At 39.4% G+C, this 23,873-nt stretch overlaps 21 non-coding genes across 21 annotated transcripts; 11 read left to right on the top strand and 10 right to left on the bottom strand.

Annotated features, from left to right (window-relative positions):
• Window positions 1–37: 37 nt before the first annotated feature.
• TRNAQ-CUG (transfer RNA glutamine (anticodon CUG)) lies at window positions 38–109 on the top strand. Its single transcript has one exon. It is a non-coding gene; the product is annotated as a tRNA-Gln (tRNA).
• Window positions 110–1,022: 913 nt separating this feature from the next.
• On the bottom strand, window positions 1,023–1,094 carry TRNAQ-UUG (transfer RNA glutamine (anticodon UUG)). Its single transcript has one exon. It is a non-coding gene; the product is annotated as a tRNA-Gln (tRNA).
• Window positions 1,095–1,353: 259 nt separating this feature from the next.
• On the top strand, window positions 1,354–1,425 carry TRNAQ-CUG (transfer RNA glutamine (anticodon CUG)). The gene has a single exon. It is a non-coding gene; the product is annotated as a tRNA-Gln (tRNA).
• Window positions 1,426–2,306: 881 nt separating this feature from the next.
• Window positions 2,307–2,378, bottom strand: TRNAQ-UUG (transfer RNA glutamine (anticodon UUG)). The gene has a single exon. It is a non-coding gene; the product is annotated as a tRNA-Gln (tRNA).
• A 2,382-nt stretch (window positions 2,379–4,760) lies between these two features.
• Window positions 4,761–4,832, top strand: TRNAQ-CUG (transfer RNA glutamine (anticodon CUG)). The gene has a single exon. It is a non-coding gene; the product is annotated as a tRNA-Gln (tRNA).
• A 913-nt stretch (window positions 4,833–5,745) lies between these two features.
• Window positions 5,746–5,817, bottom strand: TRNAQ-UUG (transfer RNA glutamine (anticodon UUG)). The gene has a single exon. It is a non-coding gene; the product is annotated as a tRNA-Gln (tRNA).
• Window positions 5,818–6,076: 259 nt separating this feature from the next.
• Window positions 6,077–6,148, top strand: TRNAQ-CUG (transfer RNA glutamine (anticodon CUG)). The gene has a single exon. It is a non-coding gene; the product is annotated as a tRNA-Gln (tRNA).
• Window positions 6,149–7,029: 881 nt separating this feature from the next.
• On the bottom strand, window positions 7,030–7,101 carry TRNAQ-UUG (transfer RNA glutamine (anticodon UUG)). The gene has a single exon. It is a non-coding gene; the product is annotated as a tRNA-Gln (tRNA).
• A 2,364-nt stretch (window positions 7,102–9,465) lies between these two features.
• Window positions 9,466–9,537, top strand: TRNAQ-CUG (transfer RNA glutamine (anticodon CUG)). The gene has a single exon. It is a non-coding gene; the product is annotated as a tRNA-Gln (tRNA).
• A 913-nt stretch (window positions 9,538–10,450) lies between these two features.
• On the bottom strand, window positions 10,451–10,522 carry TRNAQ-UUG (transfer RNA glutamine (anticodon UUG)). Its single transcript has one exon. It is a non-coding gene; the product is annotated as a tRNA-Gln (tRNA).
• Window positions 10,523–10,781: 259 nt separating this feature from the next.
• Window positions 10,782–10,853, top strand: TRNAQ-CUG (transfer RNA glutamine (anticodon CUG)). The gene has a single exon. It is a non-coding gene; the product is annotated as a tRNA-Gln (tRNA).
• An 881-nt stretch (window positions 10,854–11,734) lies between these two features.
• On the bottom strand, window positions 11,735–11,806 carry TRNAQ-UUG (transfer RNA glutamine (anticodon UUG)). Its single transcript has one exon. It is a non-coding gene; the product is annotated as a tRNA-Gln (tRNA).
• A 2,384-nt stretch (window positions 11,807–14,190) lies between these two features.
• Window positions 14,191–14,262, top strand: TRNAQ-CUG (transfer RNA glutamine (anticodon CUG)). The gene has a single exon. It is a non-coding gene; the product is annotated as a tRNA-Gln (tRNA).
• A 913-nt stretch (window positions 14,263–15,175) lies between these two features.
• Window positions 15,176–15,247, bottom strand: TRNAQ-UUG (transfer RNA glutamine (anticodon UUG)). Its single transcript has one exon. It is a non-coding gene; the product is annotated as a tRNA-Gln (tRNA).
• A 259-nt stretch (window positions 15,248–15,506) lies between these two features.
• Window positions 15,507–15,578, top strand: TRNAQ-CUG (transfer RNA glutamine (anticodon CUG)). Its single transcript has one exon. It is a non-coding gene; the product is annotated as a tRNA-Gln (tRNA).
• An 881-nt stretch (window positions 15,579–16,459) lies between these two features.
• Window positions 16,460–16,531, bottom strand: TRNAQ-UUG (transfer RNA glutamine (anticodon UUG)). The gene has a single exon. It is a non-coding gene; the product is annotated as a tRNA-Gln (tRNA).
• Window positions 16,532–18,901: 2,370 nt separating this feature from the next.
• On the top strand, window positions 18,902–18,973 carry TRNAQ-CUG (transfer RNA glutamine (anticodon CUG)). Its single transcript has one exon. It is a non-coding gene; the product is annotated as a tRNA-Gln (tRNA).
• Window positions 18,974–19,886: 913 nt separating this feature from the next.
• On the bottom strand, window positions 19,887–19,958 carry TRNAQ-UUG (transfer RNA glutamine (anticodon UUG)). Its single transcript has one exon. It is a non-coding gene; the product is annotated as a tRNA-Gln (tRNA).
• A 259-nt stretch (window positions 19,959–20,217) lies between these two features.
• TRNAQ-CUG (transfer RNA glutamine (anticodon CUG)) lies at window positions 20,218–20,289 on the top strand. Its single transcript has one exon. It is a non-coding gene; the product is annotated as a tRNA-Gln (tRNA).
• Window positions 20,290–21,170: 881 nt separating this feature from the next.
• TRNAQ-UUG (transfer RNA glutamine (anticodon UUG)) lies at window positions 21,171–21,242 on the bottom strand. The gene has a single exon. It is a non-coding gene; the product is annotated as a tRNA-Gln (tRNA).
• A 2,382-nt stretch (window positions 21,243–23,624) lies between these two features.
• TRNAQ-CUG (transfer RNA glutamine (anticodon CUG)) lies at window positions 23,625–23,696 on the top strand. The gene has a single exon. It is a non-coding gene; the product is annotated as a tRNA-Gln (tRNA).
• The last annotated feature ends 177 nt before the right edge of the window (window positions 23,697–23,873 follow it).

The following is a 23,873-nucleotide window of genomic DNA, read 5'->3' as shown; positions in this document are numbered from 1 at the left end:
TTGCTGCAATGACGTTCATCATGTCACTAAGTATGTAGGTTCCATGGTGTAATGGTTAGCACTCTGGACTCTGAATCCAGCGATCCGAGTTCAAATCTCGGTGGGACCTTGGGAATTACTGTGTTTGTTTTCCTCTCAGTGTCTTGTTTTAATAGCAATGACGCTGCTGTGTCGCCCACTTTCATAGCATTATTCCCTGGGTGCATTTGAAAAAAGAAAGATTTTCCATGGATGACGCTCTTTAGCCACAATGAAACCCACCACTTTCTGTGGTGTGAAAGACCCATGGTGTAATTGTAGCACCCTGGAGGTTGAATCCAATAATTTGCATTCAAATCTCTGTAAGAGTTTACCATCAGTCGAACCTTTCCCTTATCGTTTATTGTGGATGTCTTCTTTGAAGAAAGGTATGATCCAACTAAAGTAAGTACATTCACGAATGGGCCCTTGGTCGGTACAAACAGTATTTATACACCTCAGGCCTTTTGTGAATTAAGAAAAGTGTGTTCTTCGTTCTATTTTTCATCTCAAACTGATACCTTCATTTTACAAACATGTAAAGGCTGTTAAGACGCTTGATTAATATCATTGATTCTGAATGTGGTCGCTTTTCATAGGATTAACCCTTTAACAATTTTGAAAGAGAATGGCGATACAATAGAGCTGCTTTTCCCAAAATGGTATTATTAATGTTGTTGCTGCATCTTCAAGTAAAAAGAGAATCCATTGGGTCACAGATTGAGCATGTTTCTTAACATTGAGTTAAGTTTGAAAATTTCAAATCTTTTATGTATGTTTCCGATGCAGATCTGCCCATCGACTCAGAATGACCTCACTGTTCATACATTTAAAAAAAATGCATAAAGGTTAAGGTGCTAGGCACAAAAGTGGATTTTTATGAAAAGTTATGCCAGAGAGTGAGAGCGAAAATGAATACCCTACACCACTAACCTTATGAATATTACTATCTTTGGCCTATAATTTAAGACAACAAGGAGACAAAGTGTGTTAGAGCAAGAGAGAGGTTCCACCGAGACTTGAACTCGGATCGCTGGATTCAAAGTCCAAAGTGCTAACCATTACACCATGGAACCCTTGTTGAGCAGAGCTTCATAAGGGCAATGAGAATATAGGGCACAGTCAAGATTTTTACTGACCTATAGTAACCGTTTACTGATATTATATCGAAGCAGCACTGTTGCTGTTGGATGCTGTGCAATCGCAAAGTATTGGCTTCATGTCTCATTTGGATCAAATTCTTCCTCTGGAGTCTAATGATATAGGAATATTACATATTTTCTCTGATGTGCTCTGTTTTTCCAGAATGAAGTGCATCATGCTACTGAATATGTGGGTTCCATGGTGTAATGGTTAGCACTCTGGACTCTGAATCCAGCGATCCGAGTTCAAGTCTCGGTGGGACCTTGGGGCTGCTTCTCTTTTAGAGTTGCCTTTCATTTGCAGATAGATATAACAGCAATAGCTTTGCTTTACAGCCCACTTTGATGGCAGTCTTCTTTGACCAAAGAATATTAATAGTTTCTGGGGATGACTCTCTTTTGCCACAAAGAAACTGCCCACTCTCATATCTCCAAAGCTCCAAGGTATAATGGCTATTAAACTGGCTTTTGATCTCAGCGATTTGCATTGAAAGCCCAGGAGGCCCCTAAAATCAGTTGAATTGTTTCCTGATAATTTAGAGTTTATTTCTTCTTTCGAGAAAGGTGTGATCCAAATAAAGTAAGTACATTTAAACAAGGGCACTTGATCAGTAAATGCACTACTTTCTAGAACTCATAACTCTTGTAAGTTATAAAAAGTTTGCTCTCCATACAGTTTGTCAACTCAAAGAATTACATTTTTTACACATTTAATAAGACCATCAAATTGCTTGAAACATAGGAATGATTGTGAAAGTGAATATGATTCACCAAAATAATTGTATAACATTTTTTAATGTTAATAAAATAGGGCTTTTTCCAATCTTTTCACATCAATGTTGTTTCTGCATGTTCCAGTGAGCAGAGAATCTACTGCACATAGTGTGTACATTTTTCTTTTCATAGAGTTAAGGTTGGACATTATTCATCTGTGGAAAATGTTTCTGAGAGATATCTGGGTGCCCACTCTGATTGACCTTAGGGATTGTACATTAACGATATGTAGTTGCATCACTGTATTGGTATCAGGCACCAAAGTGCATTTAAATGTAATGTCGTGCAGAGAGAGTCGACTGAACTTCTGAATATTAACTCTGTTGAATTGTAATTTGAGAAATTAGAAAATGGAGTGTAAGAGCAAGATAACTGTCCCACCGAGACTTGAACTCGGATCGTTGGATTCAAAGTCCAAAGTGCTAACCATTACACCATGGAACCCTTGCAAGATGCACCTGAGAGCGTTGAATCAGAAATGGCAATATAGAGCACATTTACAATTTTTACAGATTCATAGTCCCAATTGACTGATATCATACAAACACAGCGATGTTGTCGATTGACGTTGTGCTATAGCAATCTCTGTGCTTTATAGAGCATGTAGATCAAATTCTTCCTCTTGAGGCATATGATTAAGCAATATTAAATATTGTTTCTGACTGCCTCTGTTTTGGCATAATGAAGTTCAGCATTTGCGGAAGTATTTAGGTTCCATGGTCTAATGGTTAGTAGGCTGGACTCTGAATTTAGTAATCTGACATGTTATAGCTATATTTTGTTTTCCTTTGGGTGTATTGTCATTTTATGCACATAGATTTCCTAGCAGTGGCTGTGATGAATAGTTCAATTTGATAGCAGCTTCCTTTTGAGAATTTGAAAAAAAAAGAATTAAATAGTCTCTCTGGATGACTCTGCTTTGATTTCTATGTGCACATCCCTTTTGCGTTTCAGAGGGATTGACCAACATACACAACAGTGCTTGGAAGACCTCTTCCTCCCTCATGGCATGTAAAGCTAACCTCTCTCCTACCGTGTGTTTTTTTACTTTTTAACTTCCCCTTCCGAGTCATGATCATGTAACTGAATTTACATTTTTAGATTTTAACTGCAGTAGTTGCTTGTTTTTCATTTTTATTTTTTGTGTACGCATACATCCCTTTTTGTGGGGAGGGGGGAGTGATGTCTGTTTACTTATATTAGCTAATATAGGTCATTTTATGTCCGCTTACAATATGTGTCAGGATTTTTTATGTCGTTTCCAATCAATGTCTAATATCAAGTGGTTTGCAGCAGTCATACAAAGGCACGTAACACCCCCAAAACACCTACATAAGTTAGAAATACTCCGGAAGAGTACTCAGTTTATGAAAAGGCGGTGAATCCCAAATAGAACTGTAAATGTAAGCTAGCAAGCAGACTGTGCACCCCTGTTTGGAACTATGACCTGTGTGTTGCCCTCTATTAACAGAACAATGTAACTGCAGCCCATGTCACATAAAATAGAAAGTAGAGATTATGCAAATTAATTCCCAGAAGAGCCTGGTGTCACCCCAAAAGGTGTCATGCTTTTCACACCAAGAAACATCCACACATAGATCCCTGCGAACCTCAAAAACGTACAGGAAACCCTGTCCAGCGCTTTGCTCCCAGAGGAGATAAGGTTGAAAAACCACCCTATGTTAAAAGTGTCCATAATCCATGCCAGCTGCCCTGTCTATAGAACCTGGCCGTTTGGGGCCGTTCGGGGCCTAGGGGCATGAGTGGAAGGGTTTAACCTGCCTGGGTTCTTGGGCATGGTTTCATCATGCCTCAGTTTACAATGGCACTCTGCCACTTTGTCAGGCTTTAAAGAAGCCTGACTCCTGCAGAGCAAAAGATCTGATTATTTCCTTACATGTTTTGTACGTAAGAATGCGGATGGTGCTCTGAGCCTCCTATGGTGGTTATTAAGCATGGTATACATACCATAGCATGTAACTGTGCCTACAAATGGAACATTTTGTTCATTTATTAGGGAGTTGTGAAAATGGCAAAATCAAATTGCCATTACTGACACAGACCAGCTGCCGCTGTCCAGACATTTCGTCGAAAGACATTTCGTCGAAAGACATTTGGTCGACGTAATTTGGTCGAAAGCCAAATGGTTGTTTTTTTTATTTATTTATATATATATATTTTAGGTTGTAGTTTAGGGAAAAAAAGGGGTTTTTAGAAAAAAAGGGGGTTGGGGGGACCCCCCCAAACCCCCCCCCCCAAAAAAAAATGTGAAAATAAAAAACAAAGCAATTCGACCATTTGGTTTTCGACCAAATGGTTTCGACCAATTGTCCTGTCGACAAATTTTTTTCGACGAAATGTCTGGCAACCCAGCTGCCGACTGTTGCTATTGACAGGAGTTCCAGGTGTATAAACTGAGGAGATCACCAGTTCAATTACCTGTGAACGCATTTTGAAGCTCATTCACAACCAGTTCATGCCCGTTCTCTCCATTTTGGCTTTCTGGCTGGCCGAGGGGCCCTTCAGTAATGTTCTTTGCTAACCATTACACCATGGGCCCCTTGCTGGTGCAACCTGACAGAGTTGTAACAGAAATGAGAATCGAGATCTCATGCATCATTTTAACAAACTCATATTCCTAGCCCACGGATATTATGCAAATGTGGAACTGTTTAGTTGGTTGTTGCGCAATAGCAAACTCTTTGCTTTACAGCTCATTTGGATAGGATTCTTCCTCTGGAGGCATAAGATAAAAGAATATTGCATACATTCTCTAAAAGGCTCTTTTTTTGCTGCAATGACGTTCATCATGTCACTAAGTATGTAGGTTCCATGGTGTAATGGTTAGCACTCTGGACTCTGAATCCAGCGATCCGAGTTCAAATCTCGGTGGGACCTTGGGAATTACTGTGTTTGTTTTCCTCTCAGTGTCTTGTTTTAATAGCAATGACGCTGCTGTGTCGCCCACTTTCATAGCATTATTCCCTGGGTGCATTTGAAAAAAGAAAGATTTTCCATGGATGACGCTCTTTAGCCACAATGAAACCCACCACTTTCTGTGGTGTGAAAGACCCATGGTGTAATGGTAGCACCCTGGAGGTTGAATCCAATAATTTGCATTCAAATCTCTGTAAGAGTTTACCATCAGTCGAACCTTTCCCTTATCGTTTATTGTGGATGTCTTCTTTGAAGAAAGGTATGATCCAACTTAAGTAAGTACATTCACGAATGGGCCCTTGGTCGGTACAAACAGTATTTATACACCGCAGGCCTTTTGTGAATTAAGAAAAGTGTGTTCTTCGTTCTATTTTTCATCTCAAACTGATACCTTCATTTTACAAACATGTAAAGGCTGTTAAGACGCTTGATTAATATCATTGATTCTGAATGTGGTCGCTTTTCATAGGATTAACCCTTTAACAATTTTGAAAGAGAATGGCGATACAATAGAGCTGCTTTTCCCAAAATGGTATTATTAATGTTGTTGCTGCATCTTCAAGTAAAAAGAGAATCCATTGGGTCACAGATTGAGCATGTTTCTTAACATTGAGTTAAGTTTGAAAATTTCAAATCTTTTATGTATGTTTCCGATGCAGATCTGCCCATCGACTCAGAATGACCTCACTGTTCATACATTTAAAAAAAATGCATAAAGGTTAAGGTGCTAGGCACAAAAGTGGATTTTTATGAAAAGTTATGCCAGAGAGTGAGAGCGAAAATGAATACCCTACACCACTAACCTTATGAATATTACTATCTTTGGCCTATAATTTAAGACAACAAGGAGACAAAGTGTGTTAGAGCAAGAGAGAGGTTCCACCGAGACTTGAACTCGGATCGCTGGATTCAAAGTCCAAAGTGCTAACCATTACACCATGAAACCCTTGTTGACCAGAGCTTCATAAGGGCAATGAGAATATAGGGCACAGTCAAGATTTTTACTGACCTATAGTAACCGTTTACTGATATTATATCGAAGCAGCACTGTTGCTGTTGGATGCTGTGCAATCGCAAAGTATTGGCTTCATGTCTCATTTGGATCAAATTCTTCCTCTGGAGTCTAATGATATAGGAATATTACATATTTTCTCTGATGTGCTCTGTTTTTCCAGAATGAAGTGCATCATGCTGCTGAATATGTGGGTTCCATGGTGTAATGGTTAGCACTCTGTACTCTGAATCCAGCGATCCGAGTTCAAGTCTCGGTGGGACCTTGGGGCTGCTTCTCTTTTAGAGTTGCCTTTCATTTGCAGATAGATATAACAGCAATAGCTTTGCTTTACAGCCCACTTTGATGGCAGTCTTCTTTGACCAAAGAATATTAATAGTTTCTGGGGATGACTCTCTTTTGCCACAAAGAAACTGCCCACTCTCATATCTCCAAAGCTCCAAGGTATAATGGCTATTAAACTGGCTTTTGATCTCAGCGATTTGCATTGAAAGCCCAGGAGGCCCCTAAAATCAGTTGAATTGTTTCCTGATAATTTAGAGTTTATTTCTTCTTTCGAGAAAGGTGTGATCCAAATAAAGTAAGTACATTTAAACAAGGGCACTTGATCAGTAAATGCACTACTTTCTAGAACTCATAACTCTTGTAAGTTATAAAAAGTTTGCTCTCCATACAGTTTGTCAACTCAAAGAATTACATTTTTTACACATTTAATAAGACCATCAAATTGCTTGAAACATAGGAATGATTGTGAAAGTGAATATGATTCACCAAAATAATTGTATAACATTTTTTAATGTTAATAAAATAGGGCTTTTTCCAATCTTTTCACATCAATGTTGTTTCTGTATGTTCCAGTGAGCAGAGAATCTACTGCACATAGTGTGTACATTTTTCTTTTCATAGAGTTAAGGTTGGACATTATTCATCTGTGGAAAATGTTTCTGAGAGATATCTGGGTGCCCACTCTGATTGACCTTAGGGATTGTACATTAACGATATGTAGTTGCATCACTGTATTGGTATCAGGCACCAAAGTGCATTTAAATGTAATGTCGTGCAGAGAGAGTCGACTGAACTTCTGAATATTAACTCTGTTGAATTGTAATTTGAGAAATTAGAAAATGGAGTGTAAGAGCAAGATAACGGTCCCACCGAGACTTGAACTCGGATCATTGTATTCAAAGTCCAAAGTGCTAACCATTACACCATGGAACCCTTGCAAGATGCACCTGAGAGCGTTGAATCAGAAATGGCAATATAGAGCACATTTACAATTTTTACAGATTCATAGTCCCAATTGACTGATATCATACAAACACAGCGATGTTGTCGATTGACGTTCTGCTATAGCAATCTCTGTGCTTTATAGAGCATGTAGATCAAATTCTTCCTCTTGAGGCATATGATTAAGCAATATTAAATATTGTTTCTGACTGCCTCTGTTTTGGCATAATGAAGTTCAGCATTTGCGGAAGTATTTAGGTTCCATGGTCTAATGGTTAGTAGGCTGGACTCTGAATTTAGTAATCTGACATGTTATAGCTATATTTTGTTTTCCTTTGGGTGTATTGTCATTTTATGCACATAGATTTCCTAGCAGTGGCTGTGATGAATAGTTCAATTTGATAGCAGCTTCCTTTTGAGAATTTGAAAAAAAAAGAATTAAATAGTCTCTCTGGATGACTCTGCTTTGATTTCTATGTGCACATCCCTTTTGCGTTTCAGAGGGATTGACCAACATACACAACAGTGCTTGGAAGACCTCTTCCTCCCTCATGGCATGTAAAGCTAACCTCTCTCCTACCGTGTGTTTTTTTACTTTTTAACTTCCCCTTCCGAGTCATGATCATGTAACTGAATTTACATTTTTAGATTTTAACTGCAGTAGTTGCTTGTTTTTCATTTTCATTTTTTGTGTACGCATACATCCCTTTTTGTGGGGAGGGGGGAGTGATGTCTGTTTACTTATATTAGCTAATATAGGTCATTTTATGTCCGCTTACAATATGTGTCAGGATTTTTTATGTCGTTTCCAATCAATGTCTAATATCAAGTGGTTTGCAGCAGTCATACAAAGGCACGTAACACCCCCAAAACACCTACATAAGTTAGAAATACTCCGGAAGAGTACTCAGTTTATGAAAAGGCGGTGAATCCCAAATAGAACTGTAAATGTAAGCTAGCAAGCAGACTGTGCACCCCTGTTTGGAACTCTGACCTGTGTGTTGCCCTCTATTAACAGAACAATGTAACTGCAGCCCATGTCACATAAAATAGAAAGTAGAGATTATGCAAATTAACTCCCAGAAGAGCCTGGTGTCACCCCAAAAGGTGTCATGCTTTTCACACCAAGAAACATCCACACATAGATCCCTGCGAACCTCAAAAACGTACAGGAAACCCTGTCCAGCGCTTTGCTCCCAGAGGAGATAAGGTTGAAAAACCACCCTATGTTAAAAGTGTCCATAATCCATGCCAGCTGCCCTGTCTATAGAACCTGGCCGTTCGTGGCCATTCGGGGCCTAGGGGCATGAGTGGAAGGGTTTAACCTGCCTGGGTTCTTGGGCATGGTTTCATCATGCCTCAGTTTACAATGGCACTCTGCCACTTTGTCAGGCTTTAAAGAAGCCTGACTCCTGCAGAGCAAAAGATCTGATTATTTCCTTACATGTTTTGTACGTAAGAATGCGGATGGTGCTCTGAGCCTCCTATGGTGGTTATTAAGCATGGTATACATACCATAGCATGTAACTGTGCCTACAAATGGAACATTTTGTTCATTTATTAGGGAGTTGTGAAAATGGCAAAATCAAATTGCCATTACTGACACAGACCAGCTGCCGCTGTCCGGACATTTCGTCGAAAGACATTTGGTCGACGTAATTTGGTCGAAAGCCAAATGGTCTTTTTTTTTATTTATTTATATATATATTTTTTAGGTTGTAGTTTAGGGAAAAAAGGGGTTTTTAGAAAAAAAGGGGGTTGGGGGGACCCCCCCAAACCCCCCCCCAAAAAAAAATGTGAAAATAAAAAACAAAGCAATTCGACCATTTGGTTTTCGACCAAATGGTTTCGACCAATTGTCCTGTCGACAAATTTTTTTCGACGAAATGTCTGGCAACCCAGCTGCCGACTGTTGCTATTGACAGGAGTTCCAGGTGTATAAACTGAGGAGATCACCAGTTCAATTACCTGTGAACGCATTTTGAAGCTCATTCACAACCAGTTCATGCCCGTTCTCTCCATTTTGGCTTTCTGGCTGGCCGAGGGGCCCTTCAGTAATGTTCTTTGCTAACCATTACACCATGGGCCCCTTGCTGGTGCAACCTGACAGAGTTGTAACAGAAATGAGAATCGAGATCTCATGCATCATTTTAACAAACTCATATTCCTAGCCCACGGATATTATGCAAATGTGGAACTGTTTAGTTGGTTGTTGCGCAATAGCAAACTCTTTGCTTTACAGCTCATTTGGATAGGATTCTTCCTCTGGAGGCATAAGATAAAAGAATATTGCATACATTCTCTAAAAGGCTCTTTTTTTGCTGCAATGACGTTCATCATGTCACTAAGTATGTAGGTTCCATGGTGTAATGGTTAGCACTCTGGACTCTGAATCCAGCGATCCGAGTTCAAATCTCGGTGGGACCTTGGGAATTACTGTGTTAGTTTTCCTCTCAGTGTCTTGTTTTAATAGCAATGACGCTGCTGTGTCGCCCACTTTCATAGCATTATTCCCTGGGTGCATTTGAAAAAAGAAAGATTTTCCATGGATGACGCTCTTTAGCCACAATGAAACCCACCACTTTCTGTGGTGTGAAAGACCCATGGTGTAATGGTAGCACCCTGGAGGTTGAATCCAATAATTTGCATTCAAATCTCTGTAAGAGTTTACCATCAGTCGAACCTTTCCCTTATCGTTTATTGTGGATGTCTTCTTTGAAGAAAGGTATGATCCAACTAAAGTAAGTACATTCACGAATGGGCCCTTGGTCGGTACAAACAGTATTTATACACCTCAGGCCTTTTGTGAATTAAGAAAAGTGTGTTCTTCGTTCTATTTTTCATCTCAAACTGATACCTTCATTTTACAAACATGTAAAGGCTGTTAAGACGCTTGATTAATATCATTGATTCTGAATGTGGTCGCTTTTCATAGGATTAACCCTTTAACAATTTTGAAAGAGAATGGCGATACAATAGAGCTGCTTTTCCCAAAATGGTATTATTAATGTTGTTGCTGCATCTTCAAGTAAAAAGAGAATCCATTGGGTCACAGATTGAGCATGTTTCTTAACATTGAGTTAAGTTTGAAAATTTCAAATCTTTTATGTATGTTTCCGATGCAGATCTGCCCATCGACTCAGAATGACCTCACTGTTCATACATTTAAAAAAAATGCATAAAGGTTAAGGTGCTAGGCACAAAAGTGGATTTTTATGAAAAGTTATGCCAGAGAGTGAGAGCGAAAATGAATACCCTACACCACTAACCTTATGAATATTACTATCTTTGGCCTATAATTTAAGACAACAAGGAGACAAAGTGTGTTAGAGCAAGAGAGAGGTTCCACCGAGACTTGAACTCGGATCGCTGGATTCAAAGTCCAAAGTGCTAACCATTACACCATGAAACCCTTGTTGACCAGAGCTTCATAAGGGCAATGAGAATATAGGGCACAGTCAAGATTTTTACTGACCTATAGTAACCGTTTACTGATATTATATCGAAGCAGCACTGTTGCTGTTGGATGCTGTGCAATCGCAAAGTATTGGCTTCATGTCTCATTTGGATCAAATTCTTCCTCTGGAGTCTAATGATATAGGAATATTACATATTTTCTCTGATGTGCTCTGTTTTTCCAGAATGAAGTGCATCATGCTGCTGAATATGTGGGTTCCATGGTGTAATGGTTAGCACTCTGGACTCTGAATCCAGCGATCCGAGTTCAAGTCTCGGTGGGACCTTGGGGCTGCTTCTCTTTTAGAGTTGCCTTTCATTTGCAGATAGATATAACAGCAATAGCTTTGCTTTACAGCCCACTTTGATGGCAGTCTTCTTTGACCAAAGAATATTAATAGTTTCTGGGGATGACTCTCTTTTGCCACAAAGAAACTGCCCACTCTCATATCTCCAAAGCTCCAAGGTATAATGGCTATTAAACTGGCTTTTGATCTCAGCGATTTGCATTGAAAGCCCAGGAGGCCCCTAAAATCAGTTGAATTGTTTCCTGATAATTTAGAGTTTATTTCTTCTTTCGAGAAAGGTGTGATCCAAATAAAGTAAGTACATTTAAACAAGGGCACTTGATCAGTAAATGCACTACTTTCTAGAACTCATAACTCTTGTAAGTTATAAAAAGTTTGCTCTCCATACAGTTTGTCAACTCAAAGAATTACATTTTTTACACATTTAATAAGACCATCAAATTGCTTGAAACATAGGAATGATTGTGAAAGTGAATATGATTCACCAAAATAATTGTATAACATTTTTTAATGTTAATAAAATAGGGCTTTTTCCAATCTTTTCACATCAATGTTGTTTCTGTATGTTCCAGTGAGCAGAGAATCTACTGCACATAGTGTGTACATTTTTCTTTTCATAGAGTTAAGGTTGGACATTATTCATCTGTGGAAAATGTTTCTGAGAGATATCTGGGTGCCCACTCTGATTGACCTTAGGGATTGTACATTAACGATATGTAGTTGCATCACTGTATTGGTATCAGGCACCAAAGTGCATTTAAATGTAATGTCGTGCAGAGAGAGTCGACTGAACTTCTGAATATTAACTCTGTTGAATTGTAATTTGAGAAATTAGAAAATGGAGTGTAAGAGCAAGATAACGGTCCCACCGAGACTTGAACTCGGATCGTTGGATTCAAAGTCCAAAGTGCTAACCATTACACCATGGAACCCTTGCAAGATGCACCTGAGAGCGTTGAATCAGAAATGGCAATATAGAGCACATTTACAATTTTTACAGATTCATAGTCCCAATTGACTGATATCATACAAACACAGCGATGTTGTCGATTGACGTTGTGCTATAGCAATCTCTGTGCTTTATAGAGCATGTAGATCAAATTCTTCCTCTTGAGGCATATGATTAAGCAATATTAAATATTGTTTCTGACTGCCTCTGTTTTGGCATAATGAAGTTCAGCATTTGCGGAAGTATTTAGGTTCCATGGTCTAATGGTTAGTAGGCTGGACTCTGAATTTAGTAATCTGACATGTTATAGCTATATTTTGTTTTCCTTTGGGTGTATTGTCATTTTATGCACATAGATTTCCTAGCAGTGGCTGTGATGAATAGTTCAATTTGATAGCAGCTTCCTTTTGAGAATTTGAAAAAAAAAGAATTAAATAGTCTCTCTGGATGACTCTGCTTTGATTTCTATGTGCACATCCCTTTTGCGTTTCAGAGGGATTGACCAACATACACAACAGTGCTTGGAAGACCTCTTCCTCCCTCATGGCATGTAAAGCTAACCTCTCTCCTACCGTGTGTTTTTTTACTTTTTAACTTCCCCTTCCGAGTCATGATCATGTAACTGAATTTACATTTTTAGATTTTAACTGCAGTAGTTGCTTGTTTTTCATTTTTATTTTTTGTGTACGCATACATCCCTTTTTGTGGGGAGGGGGGAGTGATGTCTGTTTACTTATATTAGCTAATATAGGTCATTTTATGTCCGCTTACAATATGTGTCAGGATTTTTTATGTTGTTTCCAATCAATGTCTAATATCAAGTGGTTTGCAGCAGTCATACAAAGGCACGTAACACCCCCAAAACACCTACATAAGTTAGAAATACTCCGGAAGAGTACTCAGTTTATGAAAAGGCGGTGAATCCCAAATAGAACTGTAAATGTAAGCTAGCAAGCAGACTGTGCACCCCTGTTTGGAACTATGACCTGTGTGTTGCCCTCTATTAACAGAACAATGTAACTGCAGCCCATGTCACATAAAATAGAAAGTAGAGATTATGCAAATTAACTCCCAGAAGAGCCTGGTGTCACCCCAAAAGGTGTCATGCTTTTCACACCAAGAAACATCCACACATAGATCCCTGCGAACCTCAAAAACGTACAGGAAACCCTGTCCAGCGCTTTGCTCCCAGGGGAGATAAGGTTGAAAAACCACCCTATGTTAAAAGTGTCCATAATCCATGCCAGCTGCCCTGTCTATAGAACCTGGCCGTTCGGGGCCTAGGGGCATGAGTGGAAGGGTTTAACCTGCCTGGGTTCTTGGGCATGGTTTCATCATGCCTCAGTTTACAATGGCACTCTGCCACTTTGTCAGGCTTTAAAGAAGCCTGACTCCTGCAGAGCAAAAGATCTGATTATTTCCTTACATGTTTTGTACGTAAGAATGCGGATGGTGCTCTGAGCCTCCTATGGTGGTTATTAAGCATGGTATACATACCATAGCATGTAACTGTGCCTACAAATGGAGCATTTTGTTCATTTATTAGGGAGTTGTGAAAATGGCAAAATCAAATTGCCATTACTGACACAGACCAACTGACACAGACCAGCTGCCGCTGTCCGGACATTTCGTCGAAAGACATTTCGTCGAAAGACATTTGGTCGACGGAATTTGGTCGAAAGCCAAATGGTCGTTTTTTTTATTTATTTATATATATATTTTTTAGGTTGTAGTTTAGGGAAAAAAAGGGGTTTTTAGAAAAAAAAGGGGGTTGGGGGGACCCCCCCAAACCCCCCCCAAAAAAAAATGTGAAAATAAAAAACAAAGCAATTCGACCATTTGGTTTTCGACCAAATGGTTTCGACCAATTGTCCTGTCGACAAATTTTTTTTGACGAAATGTCTGGCAACCCAGCTGCCGACTGTTGCTATTGACAGGAGTTCCAGGTGTATAAACTGAGGAGATCACCAGTTCAATTACCTGTGAACGCATTTTGAAGCTCATTCACAACCAGTTCATGCCCGTTCTCTCCATTTTGGCTTTCTGGCTGGCCGAGGGGCCCTTCAGTAATGTTCTTTGCTAACCATTACACCATGGGCCCCTTGCTGGTGCAACCTGACAGAGTTGTAACAGAAATGAGAATCGAGATCTCATGCATCATTTTAACAAACTCATATTCCTAGCCCACGGATATTATGCAAATGTGGAACTGTTTAGTTGGTTGTTGCGCAATAGCAAACTCTTTGCTTTACAGCTCATTTGGATAGGATTCTTCCTCTGGAGGCATAAGATAAAAGAATATTGCATACATTCTCTAAAAGGCTCTTTTTTTGCTGCAATGACGTTCATCATGTCACTAAGTATGTAGGTTCCATGGTGTAATGGTTAGCACTCTGGACTCTGAATCCAGCGATCCGAGTTCAAATCTCGGTGGGACCTTGGGAATTACTGTGTTTGTTTTCCTCTCAGTGTCTTGTTTTAATAGCAATGACGCTACTGTGTCGCCCACTTTCATAGCATTATTCCCTGGGTGCATTTGAAAAAAGAAAGATTTTCCATGGATGACGCTCTTTAGCCACAATGAAACCCACCACTTTCTGTGGTGTGAAAGACCCATGGTGTAATGGTAGCACCCTGGAGGTTGAATCCAATAATTTGCATTCAAATCTCTGTAAGAGTTTACCATCAGTCGAACCTTTCCCTTATCGTTTATTGTGGATGTCTTCTTTGAAGAAAGGTATGATCCAACTAAAGTAAGTACATTCACGAATGGGCCCTTGGTCGGTACAAACAGTATTTATACACCTCAGGCCTTTTGTGAATTAAGAAAAGTGTGTTCTTCGTTCTATTTTTCATCTCAAACTGATACCTTCATTTTACAAACATGTAAAGGCTGTTAAGACGCTTGATTAATATCATTGATTCTGAATGTGGTCGCTTTTCATAGGATTAACCCTTTAACAATTTTGAAAGAGAATGGCGATACAATAGAGCTGCTTTTCCCAAAATGGTATTATTAATGTTGTTGCTGCATCTTCAAGTAAAAAGAGAATCCATTGGGTCACAGATTGAGCATGTTTCTTAACATTGAGTTAAGTTTGAAAATTTCAAATCTTTTATGTATGTTTCCGATGCAGATCTGCCCATCGACTCAGAATGACCTCACTGTTCATACATTTAAAAAAAATGCATAAAGGTTAAGGTGCTAGGCACAAAAGTGGATTTTTATGAAAAGTTATGCCAGAGAGTGAGAGCGAAAATGAATACCCTACACCACTAACCTTATGAATATTACTATCTTTGGCCTATAATTTAAGACAACAAGGAGACAAAGTGTGTTAGAGCAAGAGAGAGGTTCCACCGAGACTTGAACTCGGATCGCTGGATTCAAAGTCCAAAGTGCTAACCATTACACCATGGAACCCTTGTTGAGCAGAGCTTCATAAGGGCAATGAGAATATAGGGCACAGTCAAGATTTTTACTGACCTATAGTAACCGTTTACTGATATTATATCGAAGCAGCACTGTTGCTGTTGGATGCTGTGCAATCGCAAAGTATTGGCTTCATGTCTCATTTGGATCAAATTCTTCCTCTGGAGTCTAATGATATAGGAATATTACATATTTTCTCTGATGTGCTCTGTTTTTCCAGAATGAAGTGCATCATGCTGCTGAATATGTGGGTTCCATGGTGTAATGGTTAGCACTCTGGACTCTGAATCCAGCGATCCGAGTTCAAGTCTCGGTGGGACCTTGGGGCTGCTTCTCTTTTAGAGTTGCCTTTCATTTGCAGATAGATATAACAGCAATAGCTTTGCTTTACAGCCCACTTTGATGGCAGTCTTCTTTGACCAAAGAATATTAATAGTTTCTGGGGATGACTCTCTTTTGCCACAAAGAAACTGCCCACTCTCATATCTCCAAAGCTCCAAGGTATAATGGCTATTAAACTGGCTTTTGATCTCAGCGATTTGCATTGAAAGCCCAGGAGGCCCCTAAAATCAGTTGAATTGTTTCCTGATAATTTAGAGTTTATTTCTTCTTTCGAGAAAGGTGTGATCCAAATAAAGTAAGTACATTTAAACAAGGGCACTTGATCAGTAAATGCACTGCTTTCTAGAACTCATAACTCTTGTAAGTTATAAAAAGTTTGCTCTCCATACAGTTTGTCAACTCAAAGAATTACATTTTTTACACATTTAATAAGACCATCAAATTGCTTGAAACATAGGAATGATTGTGAAAGTGAATATGATTCACCAAAATAATTGTATAACATTTTTTAATGTTAATAAAATAGGGCTTTTTCCAATCTTTTCACATCAATGTTGTTTCTGCATGTTCCAGTGAGCAGAGAATCTACTGCACATAGTGTGTACATTTTTCTTTTCATAGAGTTAAGGTTGGACATTATTCATCTGTGGAAAATGTTTCTGAGAGATATCTGGGTGCACACTCTGATTGACCTTAGGGATTGTACATTAACGATATGTAGTTGCATCACTGTATTGGTATCAGGCACCAAAGTGCATTTAAATGTAATGTCGTGCAGAGAGAGTCGACTGAACTTCTGAATATTAACTCTGTTGAATTGTAATTTGAGAAATTAGAAAATGGAGTGTAAGAGCAAGATAACGGTCCCACCGAGACTTGAACTCGGATCATTGTATTCAAAGTCCAAAGTGCTAACCATTACACCATGGAACCCTTGCAAGATGCACCTGAGAGCGTTGAATCAGAAATGGCAATATAGAGCACATTTACAATTTTTACAGATTCATAGTCCCAATTGACTGATATCATACAAACACAGCGATGTTGTCGATTGACGTTCTGCTATAGCAATCTCTGTGCTTTATAGAGCATGTAGATCAAATTCTTCCTCTTGAGGCATATGATTAAGCAATATTAAATATTGTTTCTGACTGCCTCTGTTTTGGCATAATGAAGTTCAGCATTTGCGGAAGTATTTAGGTTCCATGGTCTAATGGTTAGTAGGCTGGACTCTGAATTTAGTAATCTGACATGTTATAGCTATATTTTGTTTTCCTTTGGGTGTATTGTCATTTTATGCACATAGATTTCCTAGCAGTGGCTGTGATGAATAGTTCAATTTGATAGCAGCTTCCTTTTGAGAATTTGAAAAAAAAAGAATTAAATAGTCTCTCTGGATGACTCTGCTTTGATTTCTATGTGCACATCCCTTTTGCGTTTCAGAGGGATTGACCAACATACACAACAGTGCTTGGAAGACCTCTTCCTCCCTCATGGCATGTAAAGCTAACCTCTCTCCTACCGTGTGTTTTTTTACTTTTTAACTTCCCCTTCCGAGTCATGATCATGTAACTGAATTTACATTTTTAGATTTTAACTGCAGTAGTTGCTTGTTTTTCATTTTTATTTTTTGTGTACGCATACATCCCTTTTTGTGGGGAGGGGGGAGTGATGTCTGTTTACTTATAGGTCATTTTATGTCCGCTTACAATATGTGTCAGGATTTTTTATGTCGTTTCCAATCAATGTCTAATATCAAGTGGTTTGCAGCAGTCATACAAAGGCACGTAACACCCCCAAAACACCTACATAAGTTAGAAATACTCCGGAAGAGTACTCAGTTTATGAAAAGGCGGTGAATCCCAAATAGAACTGTAAATGTAAGCTAGCAAGCAGACTGTGCACCCCTGTTTGGAACTATGACCTGTGTGTTGCCCTCTATTAACAGAACAATGTAACTGCAGCCCATGTCACATAAAATAGAAAGTAGAGATTATGCAAATTAACTCCCAGAAGAGCCTGGTGTCACCCCAAAAGGTGTCATGCTTTTCACACCAAGAAACATCCACACATAGATCCCTGCGAACCTCAAAAACGTACAGGAAACCCTGTCCAGCGCTTTGCTCCCAGAGGAGATAAGGTTGAAAAACCACCCTATGTTAAAAGTGTCCATAATCCATGCCAGCTGCCCTGTCTATAGAACCTGGCCGTTCGTGGCCATTCGGGGCCTAGGGGCATGAGTGGAAGGGTTTAACCTGCCTGGGTTCTTGGGCATGGTTTCATCATGCCTCAGTTTACAATGACACTCTGCCACTTTGTCAGGCTTTAAAGAAGCCTGACTCCTGCAGAGCAAAAGATCTGATTATTTCCTTACATGTTTTGTACGTAAGAATGCGGATGGTGCTCTGAGCCTCCTATGGTGGTTATTAAGCATGGTATACATACCATAGCATGTAACTGTGCCTACAAATGGAACATTTTGTTCATTTATTAGGGAGTTGTGAAAATGGCAAAATCAAATTGCCATTACTGACACAGACCAGCTGCCGCTGTCCGGACATTTCGTCGAAAGACATTTCGTCGAAAGACATTTGGTCGACGTAATTTGGTCGAAAGCCAAATGGTCGTTTTTTTTATTTATTTATATATATATTTTTTAGGTTGTAGTTTAGGGAAAAAAAGGGGGTTTTAGAAAAAAAGGGGGTTGGGGGGACCCCCCCAAACCCCCCCCCCCCAAAAAAAATGTGAAAATAAAAAACAAAGCAATTCGACCATTTGGTTTTCGACCAAATGGTTTCGACCAATTGTCCTGTCGACAAATTTTTTTCGACGAAATGTCTGGCAACCCAGCTGCCGACTGTTGCTATTGACAGGAGTTCCAGGTGTATAAACTGAGGAGATCACCAGTTCAATTACCTGTGAACGCATTTTGAAGCTCATTCACAACCAGTTCATGCCCGTTCTCTCCATTTTGGCTTTCTGGCTGGCCGAGGGGCCCTTCAGTAATGTTCTTTGCTAACCATTACACCATGGGCCCCTTGCTGGTGCAACCTGACAGAGTTGTAACAGAAATGAGAATCGAGATCTCATGCATCATTTTAACAAACTCATATTCCTAGCCCACGGATATTATGCAAATGTGGAACTGTTTAGTTGGTTGTTGCGCAATAGCAAACTCTTTGCTTTACAGCTCATTTGGATAGGATTCTTCCTCTGGAGGCATAAGATAAAAGAATATTGCATACATTCTCTAAAAGGCTCTTTTTTTGCTGCAATGACGTTCATCATGTCACTAAGTATGTAGGTTCCATGGTGTAATGGTTAGCACTCTGGACTCTGAATCCAGCGATCCGAGTTCAAATCTCGGTGGGACCTTGGGAATTACTGTGTTTGTTTTCCTCTCAGTGTCTTGTTTTAATAGCAATGACGCTGCTGTGTCGCCCACTTTCATAGCATTATTCCCTGGGTGCATTTGAAAAAAGAAAGATTTTCCATGGATGACGCTCTTTAGCCACAATGAAACCCACCACTTTCTGTGGTGTGAAAGACCCATGGTGTAATGGTAGCACCCTGGAGGTTGAATCCAATAATTTGCATTCAAATCTCTGTAAGAGTTTACCATCAGTCGAACCTTTCCCTTATCGTTTATTGTGGATGTCTTCTTTGAAGAAAGGTATGATCCAACTAAAGTAAGTACATTCACGAATGGGCCCTTGGTCGGTACAAACAGTATTTATACACCTCAGGCCTTTTGTGAATTAAGAAAAGTGTGTTCTTCGTTCTATTTTTCATCTCAAACTGATACCTTCATTTTACAAACATGTAAAGGCTGTTAAGACGCTTGATTAATATCATTGATTCTGAATGTGGTCGCTTTTCATAGGATTAACCCTTTAACAATTTTGAAAGAGAATGGCGATACAATAGAGCTGCTTTTCCCAAAATGGTATTATTAATGTTGTTGCTGCATCTTCAAGTAAAAAGAGAATCCATTGGGTCACAGATTGAGCATGTTTCTTAACATTGAGTTAAGTTTGAAAATTTCAAATCTTTTATGTATGTTTCCGATGCAGATCTGCCCATCGACTCAGAATGACCTCACTGTTCATACATTTAAAAAAAATGCATAAAGGTTAAGGTGATAGGCACAAAAGTGGATTTTTATGAAAAGTTATGCCAGAGAGTGAGAGCGAAAATGAATACCCTACACCACTAACCTTATGAATATTACTATCTTTGGCCTATAATTTAAGACAACAAGGAGACAAAGTGTGTTAGAGCAAGAGAGAGGTTCCACCGAGACTTGAACTCGGATCGCTGGATTCAAAGTCCAAAGTGCTAACCATTACACCATGGAACCCTTGTTGAGCAGAGCTTCATAAGGGCAATGAGAATATAGGGCACAGTCAAGATTTTTACTGACCTATAGTAACCGTTTACTGATATTATATCGAAGCAGCACTGTTGCTGTTGGATGCTGTGCAATCGCAAAGTATTGGCTTCATGTCTCATTTGGATCAAATTCTTCCTCTGGAGTCTAATGATATAGGAATATTACATATTTTCTCTGATGTGCTCTGTTTTTCCAGAATGAAGTGCATCATGCTGCTGAATATGTGGGTTCCATGGTGTAATGGTTAGCACTCTGGACTCTGAATCCAGCGATCCGAGTTCAAGTCTCGGTGGGACCTTGGGGCTGCTTCTCTTTTAGAGTTGCCTTTCATTTGCAGATAGATATAACAGCAATAGCTTTGCTTTACAGCCCACTTTGATGGCAGTCTTCTTTGACCAAAGAATATTAATAGTTTCTGGGGATGACTCTCTTTTGCCACAAAGAAACTGCCCACTCTCATATCTCCAAAGCTCCAAGGTATAATGGCTATTAAACTGGCTTTTGATCTCAGCGATTTGCATTGAAAGCCCAGGAGGCCCCTAAAATCAGTTGAATTGTTTCCTGATAATTTAGAGTTTATTTCTTCTTTCGAGAAAGGTGTGATCCAAATAAAGTAAGTACATTTAAACAAGGGCACTTGATCAGTAAATGCACTACTTTCTAGAACTCATAACTCTTGTAAGTTATAAAAAGTTTGCTCTCCATACAGTTTGTCAACTCAAAGAATTACATTTTTTACACATTTAATAAGACCATCAAATTGCTTGAAACATAGGAATGATTGTGAAAGTGAATATGATTCACCAAAATAATTGTATAACATTTTTTAATGTTAATAAAATAGGGCTTTTTCCAATCTTTTCACATCAATGTTGTTTCTGCATGTTCCAGTGAGCAGAGAATCTACTGCACATAGTGTGTACATTTTTCTTTTCATAGAGTTAAGGTTGGACATTATTCATCTGTGGAAAATGTTTCTGAGAGATATCTGGGTGCCCACTCTGATTGACCTTAGGGATTGTACATTAACGATATGTAGTTGCATCACTGTATTGGTATCAGGCACCAAAGTGCATTTAAATGTAATGTCGTGCAGAGAGAGTCGACTGAACTTCTGAATATTAACTCTGTTGAATTGTAATTTGAGAAATTAGAAAATGGAGTGTAAGAGCAAGATAACGGTCCCACCGAGACTTGAACTCGGATCGTTGGATTCAAAGTCCAAAGTGCTAACCATTACACCATGGAACCCTTGCAAGATGCACCTGAGAGCGTTGAATCCGAAATGGCAATATAGAGCACATTTACAATTTTTACAGATTCATAGTCCCAATTGACTGATATCATACAAACACAGCAATGTTGTCGATTGACGTTGTGCTATAGCAATCTCTGTGCTTTATAGAGCATGTAGATCAAATTCTTCCTCTTGAGGCATATGATTAAGCAATATTAAATATTGTTTCTGACTGCCTCTGTTTTGGCATAATGAAGTTCAGCATTTGCGGAAGTATTTAGGTTCCATGGTCTAATGGTTAGTAGGCTGGACTCTGAATTTAGTAATCTGACATGTTATAGCTATATTTTGTTTTCCTTTGGGTGTATTGTCATTTTATGCACATAGATTTCCTAGCAGTGGCTGTGATGAATAGTTCAATTTGATAGCAGCTTCCTTTTGAGAATTTGAAAAAAAAAGAATTAAATAGTCTCTCTGGATGACTCTGCTTTGATTTCTATGTGCACATCCCTTTTGCGTTTCAGAGGGATTGACCAACATACACAACAGTGCTTGGAAGACCTCTTCCTCCCTCATGGCATGTAAAGCTAACCTCTCTCCTACCGTGTGTTTTTTTACTTTTTAACTTCCCCTTCCGAGTCATGATCATGTAACTGAATTTACATTTTTAGATTTTAACTGCAGTAGTTGCTTGTTTTTCATTTTTATTTTTTGTGTACGCATACATCCCTTTTTGTGGGGAGGGGGGAGTGATGTCTGTTTACTTATATTAGCTAATATAGGTCATTTTATGTCCGCTTACAATATGTGTTTGGATTTTTTATGTCGTTTCCAATCAATGTCTAATATCAAGTGGTTTGCAGCAGTCATACAAAGGCACGTAACACCCCCAAAACACCTACATAAGTTAGAAATACTCCGGAAGAGTACTCAGTTTATGAAAAGGCGGTGAATCCCAAATAGAACTGTAAATGTAAGCTAGCAAGCAGACTGTGCACCCCTGTTTGGAACTATGACCTGTGTGTTGCCCTCTATTAACAGAACAATGTAACTGCAGCCCATGTCACATAAAATAGAAAGTAGAGATTATGCAAATTAACTCCCAGAAGAGCCTGGTGTCACCCCAAAAGGTGTCATGCTTTTCACACCAAGAAACATCCACACATAGATCCCTGCGAACCTCAAAAACGTACAGGAAACCCTGTCCAGCGCTTTGCTCCCAGAGGAGATAAGGTTGAAAAACCACCCTATGTTAAAAGTGTCCATAATCCATGCCAGCTGCCCTGTCTATAGAACCTGGCCGTTCGTGGCCATTCGGGGCCTAGGGGCATGAGTGGAAGGGTTTAACCTGCCTGGGTTCTTGGGCATGGTTTCATCATGCCTCAGTTTACAATGACACTCTGCCACTTTGTCAGGCTTTAAAGAAGCCTGACTCCTGCAGAGCAAAAGATCTGATTATTTCCTTACATGTTTTGTACGTAAGAATGCGGATGGTGCTCTGAGCCTCCTATGGTGGTTATTAAGCATGGTATACATACCATAGCATGTAACTGTGCCTACAAATGGAACATTTTGTTCATTTATTAGGGAGTTGTGAAAATGGCAAAATCAAATTGCCATTACTGACACAGACCAGCTGCCGCTGTCCGGACATTTCGTCGAAAGACATTTCGTCGAAAGACATTTGGTCGACGTAATTTGGTCGAAAGCCAAATGGTCGTTTTTTTTATTTATTTATATATATATTTTTTAGGTTGTAGTTTAGGGAAAAAAAGGGGGTTTTAGAAAAAAAGGGGGTTGGGGGGACCCCCCCAAACCCCCCCCCCCCAAAAAAAATGTGAAAATAAAAAACAAAGCAATTCGACCATTTGGTTTTCGACCAAATGGTTTCGACCAATTGTCCTGTCGACAAATTTTTTTCGACGAAATGTCTGGCAACCCAGCTGTCGACTGTTGCTATTGACAGGAGTTCCTAGTGTATAAACTGAGGAGATCACCAGTTCAATTACCTGTGAACGCATTTTGAAGCTCATTCACAACCAGTTCATGCCCGTTCTCTCCATTTTGGCTTTCTGGCTGGCCGAGGGGCCCTTCAGTAATGTTCTTTGCTAACCATTACACCATGGGCCCCTTGCTGGTGCAACCTGACAGAGTTGTAACAGAAATGAGAATCGAGATCTCATGCATCATTTTAACAAACTCATATTCCTAGCCCACGGATATTATGCAAATGTGGAACTGTTTAGTTGGTTGTTGCGCAATAGCAAACTCTTTGCTTTACAGCTCATTTGGATAGGATTCTTCCTCTGGAGGCATAAGATAAAAGAATATTGCATACATTCTCTAAAAGGCTCTTTTTTTGCTGCAATGACTTTCATCATGTCACTAAGTATGTAGGTTCCATGGTGTAATGGTTAGCACTCTGGACTCTGAATCCAGCGATCTGAGTTCAAATCTCGGTGGGACCTTGGGAATTACTGTGTTAGTTTTCCTCTCAGTGTCTTGTTTTAATAGCAATGACGCTGCTGTGTCGCCCACTTTCATAGCATTATTCCCTGGGTGCATTTGAAAAAAGAAAGATTTTCCATGGATGACGCTCTTTAGCCACAATGAAACCCACCACTTTCTGTGGTGTGAAAGACCCA

This window comes from Ambystoma mexicanum, chromosome 5p (assembly GCF_040938575.1).
Source record: "Ambystoma mexicanum isolate Mex_15411 chromosome 5p, UKY_AmexF1_1, whole genome shotgun sequence".
NCBI classification, from domain to species: Eukaryota; Metazoa; Chordata; class Amphibia; order Caudata; family Ambystomatidae; genus Ambystoma; species Ambystoma mexicanum.
This window is presented reverse-complemented; position numbering and strand designations above follow the sequence as displayed.